Genomic DNA, 11,177 nt, shown 5'->3' on the forward strand with positions numbered 1-11,177 from the left:
TGTGTGTGTGTATGTGTATGTGTGTGTGTGTGTGTGTGGTGTGTGTGGTGTGGTGTGTGTGTGTGTGTGTGTGTGTGTGTGTGTGTGTTTAACTTTTGATATTCTAAGCTTACTTGGTCTGCATTCTCTGTGCTGGTGATTTTCTTTGAATTTTCTAATTGAGTTATTAGGTTTTTCAATTCCCTTTTCTTTCAGCCGAAGTCCTTTCCAATGTTTCTGTCTCCTAACTGACTTCCATCTCCAGACCCAGATTGTCCTTGTTATCTTATTGGCCACATGCTTGCGTTCTCCTGGTCATCACTCAGGCATTTATTCTCCTTAAGTTCTTCTCCCTAACTTCACTGGGGTGTTTCTTTGTGTCTTCTTTAAACTCTTTTAATTCTTTGATTGAGTTTATGATTGCTCTTTTAAATTCTGTATCCTGGTGTTCATCTTGGTAAAACTCATTGGCAAACACTTGTACAGGACCGGTGGCTTCTGAAGAGAAGATCATGGCTTGATCTTTGATTGTGTTTACATTTGTGCATTTAGATCAGGACTTGTTTTGTTAGTTATAAGTCTGATACCGTCAGAGCAGTTTATGAAAGAGGAGGAAGTGCCTATTCTAGCAGACTTCATCCATGGCTTGGGCAGAAAAAAGTCAGGAGGGAACTGAGCTATTGTACAGGTTTTCCTTCCTGGTGTAAGCCTGGAAAGTAGGGTTAGATCTGGCTGGATGGAAAGGTTATGTATCCTGTGAGATGGGTTGGGGGATAGGTAGGGAAGGTCCTGGTAGAAGCTAGTTCAAGGCTAGCTGGGACTTGAGATACTGTTTCTTTCTAAAAGCAGAAATACATGAATATGTAAATAAAAATTGAATTTAAAAATCTATCACCTCCCTTTTATTAATTTGTCATCTGATAACCTCAGCCTTGTTCCTAAGATGTACAAGAGAATTACATTTTTCTACTCTTCACTGTCACTCATTTTTCCTAAATGTCATCAGTTGAAAGAAAAGACAGGGTTTCAGGTCAATCCATTAACCGTGATTGTCCTTCTGAGCTAATAGAAGTAATGTAGGCTGGGTGGGAGACTGGGATTCTCAAGTTAATATCCGCCCCCAAGTTCATTTCAGAGAGCAGAAAGTAATCCCAGAGTTTAGACTATTATGATCAGCCAGGCTTGCAGGGAAGGAAGGGATCCTTTTTGTTTTCTCTATAAGTATCTTGTTGGAGGGTCCATACTCTTGACTTACAGCACATCCCTATTTGTTCCTGGGATAAATCCACTCCTTATCTGGCCATTCTGTAGTTTTATTTGTTGACAACTACAAATCTTAAAGTTCATCGACTAAATTTAATGTGCAGGATCAGTCTTAGAGCCTTTTAGAAAGAGAAGCTGAATTTCCAAGCATATGGACCACAGATCCACACTTCAGCATAATTAAGTTCAGAAAGCTTTGTCTACTCATAGTAAAGAAATGCAAGCAATGACTGACACACCACGCCATACAATCTTGAAGGCACATCCCCACCACGCTACAAGCAGTTGAACAGGTTCTTCAGGCACAAAAGCACATTGGAACGTGTGCTTGTTTTCTGACTCAAGATTCAGACTAAAGTATTAATCCCACAATTTGGGAGAGTGGCGTTGGGAGATTCAGATTTAAACAGTGTACTGAGCTAAGTCCTGTTTCCTGTAAGTTTCCCAGATAGGTTCTGCTTATGTTTAACTCTGTGACTTCATGTCCTCCACTCCCATGGGTTGTCTAATCCCTACTTCACAGTGATGCATCCTTTCCTTATCTATATTAATAGCTCTGGTTGGATCTCATCAATGCCTGCTGTTACAAGTAGGATCGTTGTTTTGATCTGTCATATGACTACTCTGAGCTAAACTCCAGTAGGCAATCAAATTTCTTTTGCTTCCATAATCTTTTTTTTTTTTTTTGATACAGTGTTTCTTTGTTTAGCTCAGACTGTCTTAGAGCTTGGTCTGTAGACCAGGCTGACCTCAAAAACAAAGATCAGCCTGCCTCTGCCTCTAGAATGCTGGAATTAAAGGTGTGCACCATCACAGGCTGGCTACTTCTACATTTTTAAAGAACACTGCCCTATGTGCTAACTATTATAATTTGTATTTAATTTCAGAACAGAACCATATGATACTAGTCTCTCTGAATAAGGCATTGCTCATGGTATTTTGGTTCAGGATTTGTGTCTTTCTGTATTATCTCACTTAATGCATTCCCAAATCAGGGAACAGAAGCATAATTCTATAACAACAGAAAATTGAATAAATCTAAGTCGTTCTGATCAGATTCTGCGATATCACCATGCTACCATTTTAAAACTGAGTGTGGTCTACAGGTTAATACATAAAACAAAAACGTATTAGAGGGTAAAACTTCTTCTATGACTCAACTGTTATAAGAGATATAAGCCATTCATAGCTAATGACCATGATGATAATAGAAGTATGGTCTTAGAGTGATAAAGACCTTCACTAAAATTATGCCTCTATCACTGGGGGAAACCGCAGGGCAGAAAGTAGGATGGACAATGGTATCTGCTGAACTCACTCCTCCTTACGTTAATGCCTTGACTCCCAGTGCTTCAGAATATGACTGTATTTTGAGATAAAATTTTTAATAAGGTTGAAAAGGGGTCAATCCCATGCACTCTGATGTAATGTAACTAATGTCTTAATACTCTGAAGAAGTTAGGGGAACTAAATGCAACCCAGAGGGAAGTCATCAAAGAAATATGTTCTGTCAACACCTTGATCCCTCAGATCTCAGCCTCTGCAACTATCAGAAAATAGATTTTGCTGTTTAGTTTATCCAGTCTGAGGTATGTTATGACAGCCCCAGCTATTAGAAACAATTGTTTTAGATGATGGATTTTCTTTGTTGATCCTGTTGCTTTTCCCTCCTGAATGCTACGAATGGCTGGGCCTGTGCACCTGCACTGTCTTAGCTTATTTTTTTTAATAAAAGAAAAGGCTTAGTTCTCATGGGCTTGCTGTGATCATTAAATAATTAAATGGCCAGAATGACACATTGGAAAACAAAGCAGAAACAAGGAATGTAAGGACTATCGCTTTTATGTAGGTTCCTAGCGTGAAATCGCGTGTTCATTAATTATCCTTGACAAATTCATTAAGGGTCTGTTAGATGCAAATACAGAAGTCAATGTTAGAGTCTCAGGGTTTTCTCCGATTGAGATTGGGAAGCTCGTATTCATTACCCACAGTTGGGTTTGTTTTTTTTTTATACTATCATTTTGTTGATTCTTCAATGCATATTTAAAACACATTCAACATTCTTTAGAATAATTTTAGTTTGACAGAATAAGTGCAGATAGAATAGAAGATTACCACATAGCAATTTACCTGTTACTAATATTCTTTACTCTGTGATATATTTGTTATAATCAATTATTATGATGCATTCTTAGCTAGCCTCAACTCTGCATTTATGTTTCTGCATATTTTTAACCCAATTTGGTTTCTCTTCTCCAGTGTCTCCTTCAGAATGCCACATCACATCCAGCTGTCATACTTCCTTACATGTGTCACCTGTGATTCTTTCTCAGCCATTGCCTTTTTTTTAATAGTGGTGAGGGTTCTAAGGAGTTCTTCTCAGGAATACTATAAAATACTCCTATACTGGGATTAGAATGCTTTTCCCCACAGTTGTACCGACATTCCAGGCTTTGGGGAGAAAGCATAGAATACATATCTTCAATAGAGTTTATATTGCTGAGATGACACACCATTACCAAAAATAACTTGGGAAGGAAAGAGGTTATTTCTTCTTACAATGCATAAATACATCATTAAGAGACAAAGGGAGGGCAGGAACTCATGCAGGGCTGTATCTTGGAGGTGGGAACTGGAGAAGTAGAAGCCACGGATGGGTGCTGTTTACTGGCTTGTTTCTTATCTCTCCTTAGGCCTGCTTCCTTTTAGTTTTCAGAAGCACAGCTGAATGGCGGTACCGTCCACAGCGGGCGGGGCCCACAATGGGCGGGGCCCACAATGGGCGGGGCCCACAATGGGCGGGGCCCACAATGGGCGGGGCCCACAATGGGCGGGGCCCACAATGGGCGGGGCCCACAATGGGTGGGGCCCACAATGGGCGGGCCCACAATGGGCAGGGCCCTCCTACATTCATCAAGAAAATATGCAGACTTGCCTACAGGCCAGCCCTATGGAGGAAGAATTTTCTTAATTGAGGTTCCTTCTTCCCAGATGACTGTATGGTGTGTCAAGTTGTCAGAAAAAAAACAAAACAAAAACAAACAAAAGAAACCAAACTAGCCAGCGCAGAGGTCCCTCATCATCCATTGATAAAGTTAGGATGCAGACTATGGGCATGACAACGCTGATGATGCTGAGCAGAATCACCTGGCTAGAGTGACATTGATAGGTTTTTCCACTATAAAATAAAATTCCTTAACTTTATCCTTCTCCACTAAGCATACTTTGAAAGAGTCACTATACAGAGCCCACATGAAGAGGTTGAGAGTCATTCTTCCATGAGACAGGGCCTTTATGAACATTATGTAGGGTTTTCTTGTAGACCCGTATTTTGTTTTTGTTTTTATGTTTTTGTTTGTTCGTTCGTTCTGTTTCCCTCCATTTAGTTATTCAGCCCTTTATACTTATATAAATTCATAAGAGTTTATTTTGTGTTTTGTGCTATATTTTAATGTCACATCATTTATATTATTGCTCAAGGGGTTTGGATCATTTGGAAGAATTTCAACTGGATACACATACACACATGTACATACACACAGACATATATGTGAACATATAGAGACACACAAGCACACACATATATGTGCATATAAACACACATATGCACTCAAGCACAAGTGTATACACAGACACATGCACTAATATTTGTGCTTCTTGCTGTTGATAGTTTCCCCTAAGCAGTATTTAGCATCCACAAATGGATGCCTTGCATACTATATTTTCGTCTTTCCATAATGTGCGTCCCTTTTTATTTCTGAAGTTGCCATGACTAATAACTGATATTATTATTTATTTAGTCATAACAAAATAATAGTGTACCTTCTAATTACCAGCATCTTAGATTTGATAAAAGCCAGAAATTACCAGGCGATGTGAATGAATGTTCCCTAAGTAATGCCTTTATTTTTTTGGATCCACTTTTCAGTTGAGTTTGTGGTTAGAATTTCGTGGAATCATTTTCTTCAGAAGTTGTCATCGTTTTATACTTTCTGTTTGTGCTAGGATTCTGAATGGACATTTGGATACACAGGTACTGACATGTCAACATGCTGCTTTAGGTTAAAATGCAAAATTATCAGCTACAATCGTTTCTCTTATTTTTTTCTTTTTGGCTGACTTTATACTATAGATTTCTTAGCTCCCCAATATCAATTTTAAGACCATCCTTTGAGAGACAAACCTATTATGTATGACTTGAATAGTTACAAATACTTTCTTAAAAGTAATACTATTGTTTTCTATTTCAGCAATAATTTTTACATTTATTAGGGGGAAGTTCAGCGTACTTAGAATTTTACTTTATAAGACTTATAAACATGCAAATGTGGAGTTGTAGCTGGCTTTTGAGAATACAGTTATTTAAGTCCCCTTTTTATTAATAAATATATATAGTATCATTTATGTGTTCTCCTGTGAACCTAAAGTGTTTATGACAATATTACTTTAGTAGCTAATATAACCTTCAATAGTATTTAGAGAATCTCTAAAGAATATATATTAATTATATTTCATAACAAATTATTTTGTTCCAAAAATTTTCACAACTACATATGAGAAATCTTTTAAGATGATAGGTGAAAAAAATCTTGGAATCATGCCTTGCTTCATGCCCCAGGCTAGCCTCTCATACTCTATGATTGTTTGGCCTCAACCTTCCAAATGCTTCGATTTCAGCAAGAGCCACCATGCCCAGTACAAATTCCATATATAGCCACCAAACCTAGACAATATTGCAGATGCCAAGAAGTGCATGCTGACAGGAGCTGATATAGCCCTCTCCTGAGAGGCTCTGTCAGAGCATGACAAATACAGAGGTGGGTGCTCATAGTCAACCATTGGACTGAGAATGGAGTCCCCAGTGGAGGAGTTAGAGAAAGGACTGGAGGAGCTGACAGGGTTTGCAACCCCACAGGAAGAACAACAATAAAAATATGGTCTATACTCATCTCTCTACAAGAGTCTTGTAGAAGAAAGTTTTGCAATACTTACTGTATTACCTTGCATTTCTGTTCCTAGGATAAACAATTCTCCAGCCATAAACAACTTAACGGAAAAAAGTTTTATTTCGGCTTATATTTCCATCATGGAGGTAAGTATTGGCAGGTGTTTAGGCAGGAACTGGACACAGAAACCACGATGGAAAACTTAGGGGGTCATGTTCAGCTAGCTTTTTTCATCATCTTTGGCTCACCTGGTGACGGTCACACTAACGTGCCTAGGGATGGTAACAGTCATAGTACCCTTCCTCATAAAACATTAATCAAAACAAAATGGTGTCTTACAGGCATGCCAATATGCTAATAAGATTTCCTCTTCTCAGATAACTCTAAATTATATCAAGTTGACAATAAAAAATAATGAAGACAGCAACAGCACGAAAATGTACAATGTGAATGAATCTTTTCTGTGTTTCTATTAAATAAAAAATATCATTATCCATCTGGAAAATTGAAGCTTAGAGAGATGAAGTAGAATTTGGTAGCTATAGAAGTAGAAGAAATAACTCCGGTGAAAGAATTTGCTATACAGACATAAGGATCTGAGCTCAGGTTTCCTAGCACCTATATAAAAGCTGGGTGAAGTGGTAGATAGCCACTAGAAACATGGAGACTGATGGAGTCCTAGAGACTCATTGGCCAGCTAGTCTAGTTGAACAGTGAGTTTGAGGTTTGGCAAGAGACCCAGTTTCCAAGTAGATAAGGCTGATAGCAACAGAGAAAGAAATTTGATGACTTCTGGACTCTATATGCACATCCTACATGGGTGATCCAAGCAAATCCAATTTAGTAGCCAGCCAGTAATAATTGTATAATGTGATATACTAATACATTCATTGTAGATCATATTCCATTTATTCACCAATGGTGTTAAAATAAGTTAGTGTGAAATGTATAATTCATGATTTATGCTTTAAAATGGCTAAGACAATATGCACTTCTCCATAGTATTAATGATAACTATCAAACATGCTTAGAAATCCATGAGTATTACTCAGCTATCAAAAACAACGAGTTTATGAAATTCGTAGGCAAATGGTTGGAACTGGAAAATATCATCCTGAGTGAGCTAACCCATTCACAGAAAGACATACATGGTATGCACTCATTGATAAGTGGCTATTAGCCCAAATGCTTGAATTACCCTAGATCCCTAGAACAAACGAAACTCAAGACGGATGATCAAAATGTGAATGCTTCACTCCTTCTTTAAATGAGGAAAAAGAATACCCTTGGCAGGGAAGGGAGAGGCAAAGATTAAAACAGAGACTGAAGGAACACCCATTCAGAGCCTGCCCCACATATGACCCATACATATACAGCCACCCAATTAGACAAGATGGATGAAGCAAAGAAGTGCAGACTGACAGGAGCCGGATGTAGATCGCTCCTGAGAGACACAGCCAGAATACAGCAAATACAGAGGCGAATGCCAGCAGCAAACCACTGACCTGAGAATAGGCCCCCGTTGAAGGAATCAGAGAAAGAACTGGAAGAGCTTGAAGGGGCTCGAGACCCCAAAAGTACAACAATGTCAAGCAACCAGAGCTTCCAGGGACTAGGCCACTACCTAAAGACTATACATGGACTGACCCTGGACTCTGACCCCATAGGTAGCAATGAATATCCTAGTAAGAGCACCAGTGGAAGGGGAAGCCCTGGGTCCTGCTAAGACTGAACCCCCAGTGAACTAGACTATGGGGGGGGAGGGCGGCAATGGGGGGAGGGTTGGGAGGGGAACACCCATAAGGAAAGGGAGGGGGGAGGGGGATGTTTGCCCGGAAACCGGGAAAGGGAATAACACTTGAAATGTATATAAGAAATACTCAAGTTAATAAAAAAAAAAAAATACCAAGTTAAAAAAAAAAAATCCATGAGTCAGACTCTAGTTAGAGACTATAAAGGCTTAGTTGCTCTTCCAACATTGAAGATCACAGTACATAAAATTTAAATGTTCGTGAAGAGAGACCCTATTAACATTTAATGTTACAGGGTTTTTTTTTAAAGTAATCATATTTTTAAAAAATTAATTCATTGCAATAAATAGAACATGAACATTTTATCAAATAGAAAAAGATGGTTTTAGTGATTACATAGGAGATTAAATTTCCAGAGGACTCTGTATTCATTAATTACTCTGCTATAAAAACCAACAAGATTTGGGGACTTTTCAATAACTTTAGTGGACTCAAATTTGGGGAAGAGAAACACAAATGAGGGTAACTCAGCTAATGCAAGGGATGATAATGCCTAAAAATACACATCCTGTTGAGAAAGAGTCTCTGGCAGAATATTCTATATGGTATACTATGGAATGCATTTCTGTTGGAATCAATTTCTCTAATCACTGTTATCAAGTCACCTGTTGACTATGAAACACTGAACCAACTTCAGGCCCACAAATTATTCTGTAGACTAGGTACAGTACTAAATTGATTCCCATAACACAGGTGGGAATCAATATTCCCCCAAAGTTGGATATGGAGCTTGTGGTTATTTTCTCCCAATGATTTTAGCTAACCCAATTGCCTTTTTATGTGCACTTACTGACGTCAAGTCTAATGGCATGTGTAGGGTTGGAGATGTTTGCTACAACTTCAGTTGTATTGTTTTCATGTATCCAGCATCCCATAGCATAGGGATATACAATTTGGCTTTCAGATGTGTTGAAGACCGAGGATTAGTGTTATTTTACATTTACATCATTGAAGATCTCAAGTCAGCTTATATACTGTTTGTTTAAGGAAGTTCCCAAATGAAAGAAACCTACCTGTGACAGTCATTATAAATAATGTATTCTTGTGGAGAAAAGTCTAGATAAATTATTCAGCACAACTATTTATACATAATCTCCGCCCTGTGTATATTTGTGGTACAATTTAAAACTGCCCCACGAAGCATCTTCTTCATAAAGCAGAAGTTATTATTAGATATGAAGGCATCTTGCCTGTCAATAATTGTATGCTTAGCTTTGAAAAAAAGATGATTAAAAAGTAGAGATCACAAATAATAGAATTCTATACATTGATTATGATTTATATGGTCTAGAGAGTTCTCTTAGAAAATATAGAACAGGAAATATGTCTTCATGTAGTTTATTATTAACTAAATAATTTGTTCCTTGGATGAACTGCTGGAGTAATTATATAGTAGTTTTAAAATATCTTATTCTAGAAAACATCTAGGATGATTATTTAAAAAAATTAAATTCAGGGGCTAGAATAGAAGAATACCTCTGCTAAAAGAACTCATAGCTCTCACATAGGACCTGATTCAGTTCTTAACACCTACACAGTAACTTATAACCATCTCTAACTCCAGTTCCAAGGGACCTGACACCCAGATCTGGCTTCTGTAGGCATCAGGCATACAAGTGATGTATATGCATACATGCACATGCATACATGCATATGAAAACATGCTGACAAACACACACACACACACACACACACACACACACACACACAAAATAAAAACTAAAGCATCTTAAAAATAAGAAATAAAATTCAACTCTGCCCAAACTGACCCATGAAACTTGATCCAGGTGTCAAGCCTTTTTTTTTTTTTTTCCGGAGCTGGGGACCGAACCCAGGGCCTTGCGTTTGCTAGGCGAGCGCTCTACCACTGAGCTAAATCCCCAACCCAGGTGTCAAGCCTTTATGGTCACCTGCACATAGTAAGAAACTGGCATCCTCCACTTTAGTCCTCCCCTCCCCCATCTCCTTCCCTCTGAGCTCTTCTCAGGCTGCCCTGCATTGGGAATCCCTCTAGCAGTCTACCTATCCCTGGAAACAGACACACTCTTTTCAGTTCTGTCATCTTGAGACTCCAGCTAACTACCAACCTTACCACACCACCTTATACCCAGAGGGCCAAAAACTCATATTAAAAACTAGCAAGCTAACTCAGTGAGTAAAACTTCTTCCCATAAGGCTGATGAACTGAGTTCTATGCCCACATGGTGGAAGGAAAGAACATGCTTGGTATAGTTTTCCTCTGACCTATACACTTGCCCCTTAGCAGATAAACACCTCCACATAAACATAAAAAAATACTTGCCTATACAGAAAATAAACAAATAAGACATAACTCCAGATGCCTGAGTGTTCTGCTCGAGTCCCATTGCAAAAGCACAAGCTGTCTAAGAAAACCTAAATAAAACAATACCTCCCAAACCATTCCAATAGTAATAGTCCCCAATGAAAATGACTTAGAAGAAACACAAGACAAAGAATTCAAAAGCACCATTACAAACATGCTCAAAGAGCTCAGGGAATTTGAATATGACACAAACGAATACCTGAAGAAACTTAAAAAGGACAGGCATAAATTGACTGAAGTCCAAGAAAACACAAACTGTTGATGAATTGATGAAGACAGTGTGGAATATAAAACTTGATTTCAGTAAAGAGAAATACTGAAGGAAAGTCAAACTGAAATGCTGCTGGAAATAAATAAAACATTAGTAGTAACTCTAATAAAAACCTCAGTGGAAAACCTCATGGATCACAGAGATGAGAGAATATCGGAGTGTAAGGCAAAGTAGATGGATTGAGTCATTCAACAAAATAAAATCACCTTATAGTTTAAATATTTAGGAATTTTGGACACAAAGAAAGCATCAAATCTACAAATTATGATCATGGAAGAGGGAAAAGATTTCATCAAGGTGTAGAACATCGTCAATAAAATCCTAGAAGAAAAATTTCTACTCGAGGGAAAGAGATGCCCATTTCGGTGTAAGAGGCAGAACAGTAAACAGAAAGGACCAGAGAAGAAATCGTCCCGGTGACATGTTGTTAAAACACTGATGGACAGCACAAAGAAAGGTTACCGAAAACTTCAAGAGAGAAGGGACAAGTTGCAAAGAAAGGAAGCCCCCTCAGAATAACAGCAGTTTTCTGAACGGAAACTGGAAAGCCCAAAGTTGCTTGG

This window comes from Rattus norvegicus, chromosome 9 (genome assembly GCF_036323735.1).
Source record: "Rattus norvegicus strain BN/NHsdMcwi chromosome 9, GRCr8, whole genome shotgun sequence".
In the NCBI taxonomy this organism is placed as follows: Eukaryota; Metazoa; Chordata; class Mammalia; order Rodentia; family Muridae; genus Rattus; species Rattus norvegicus.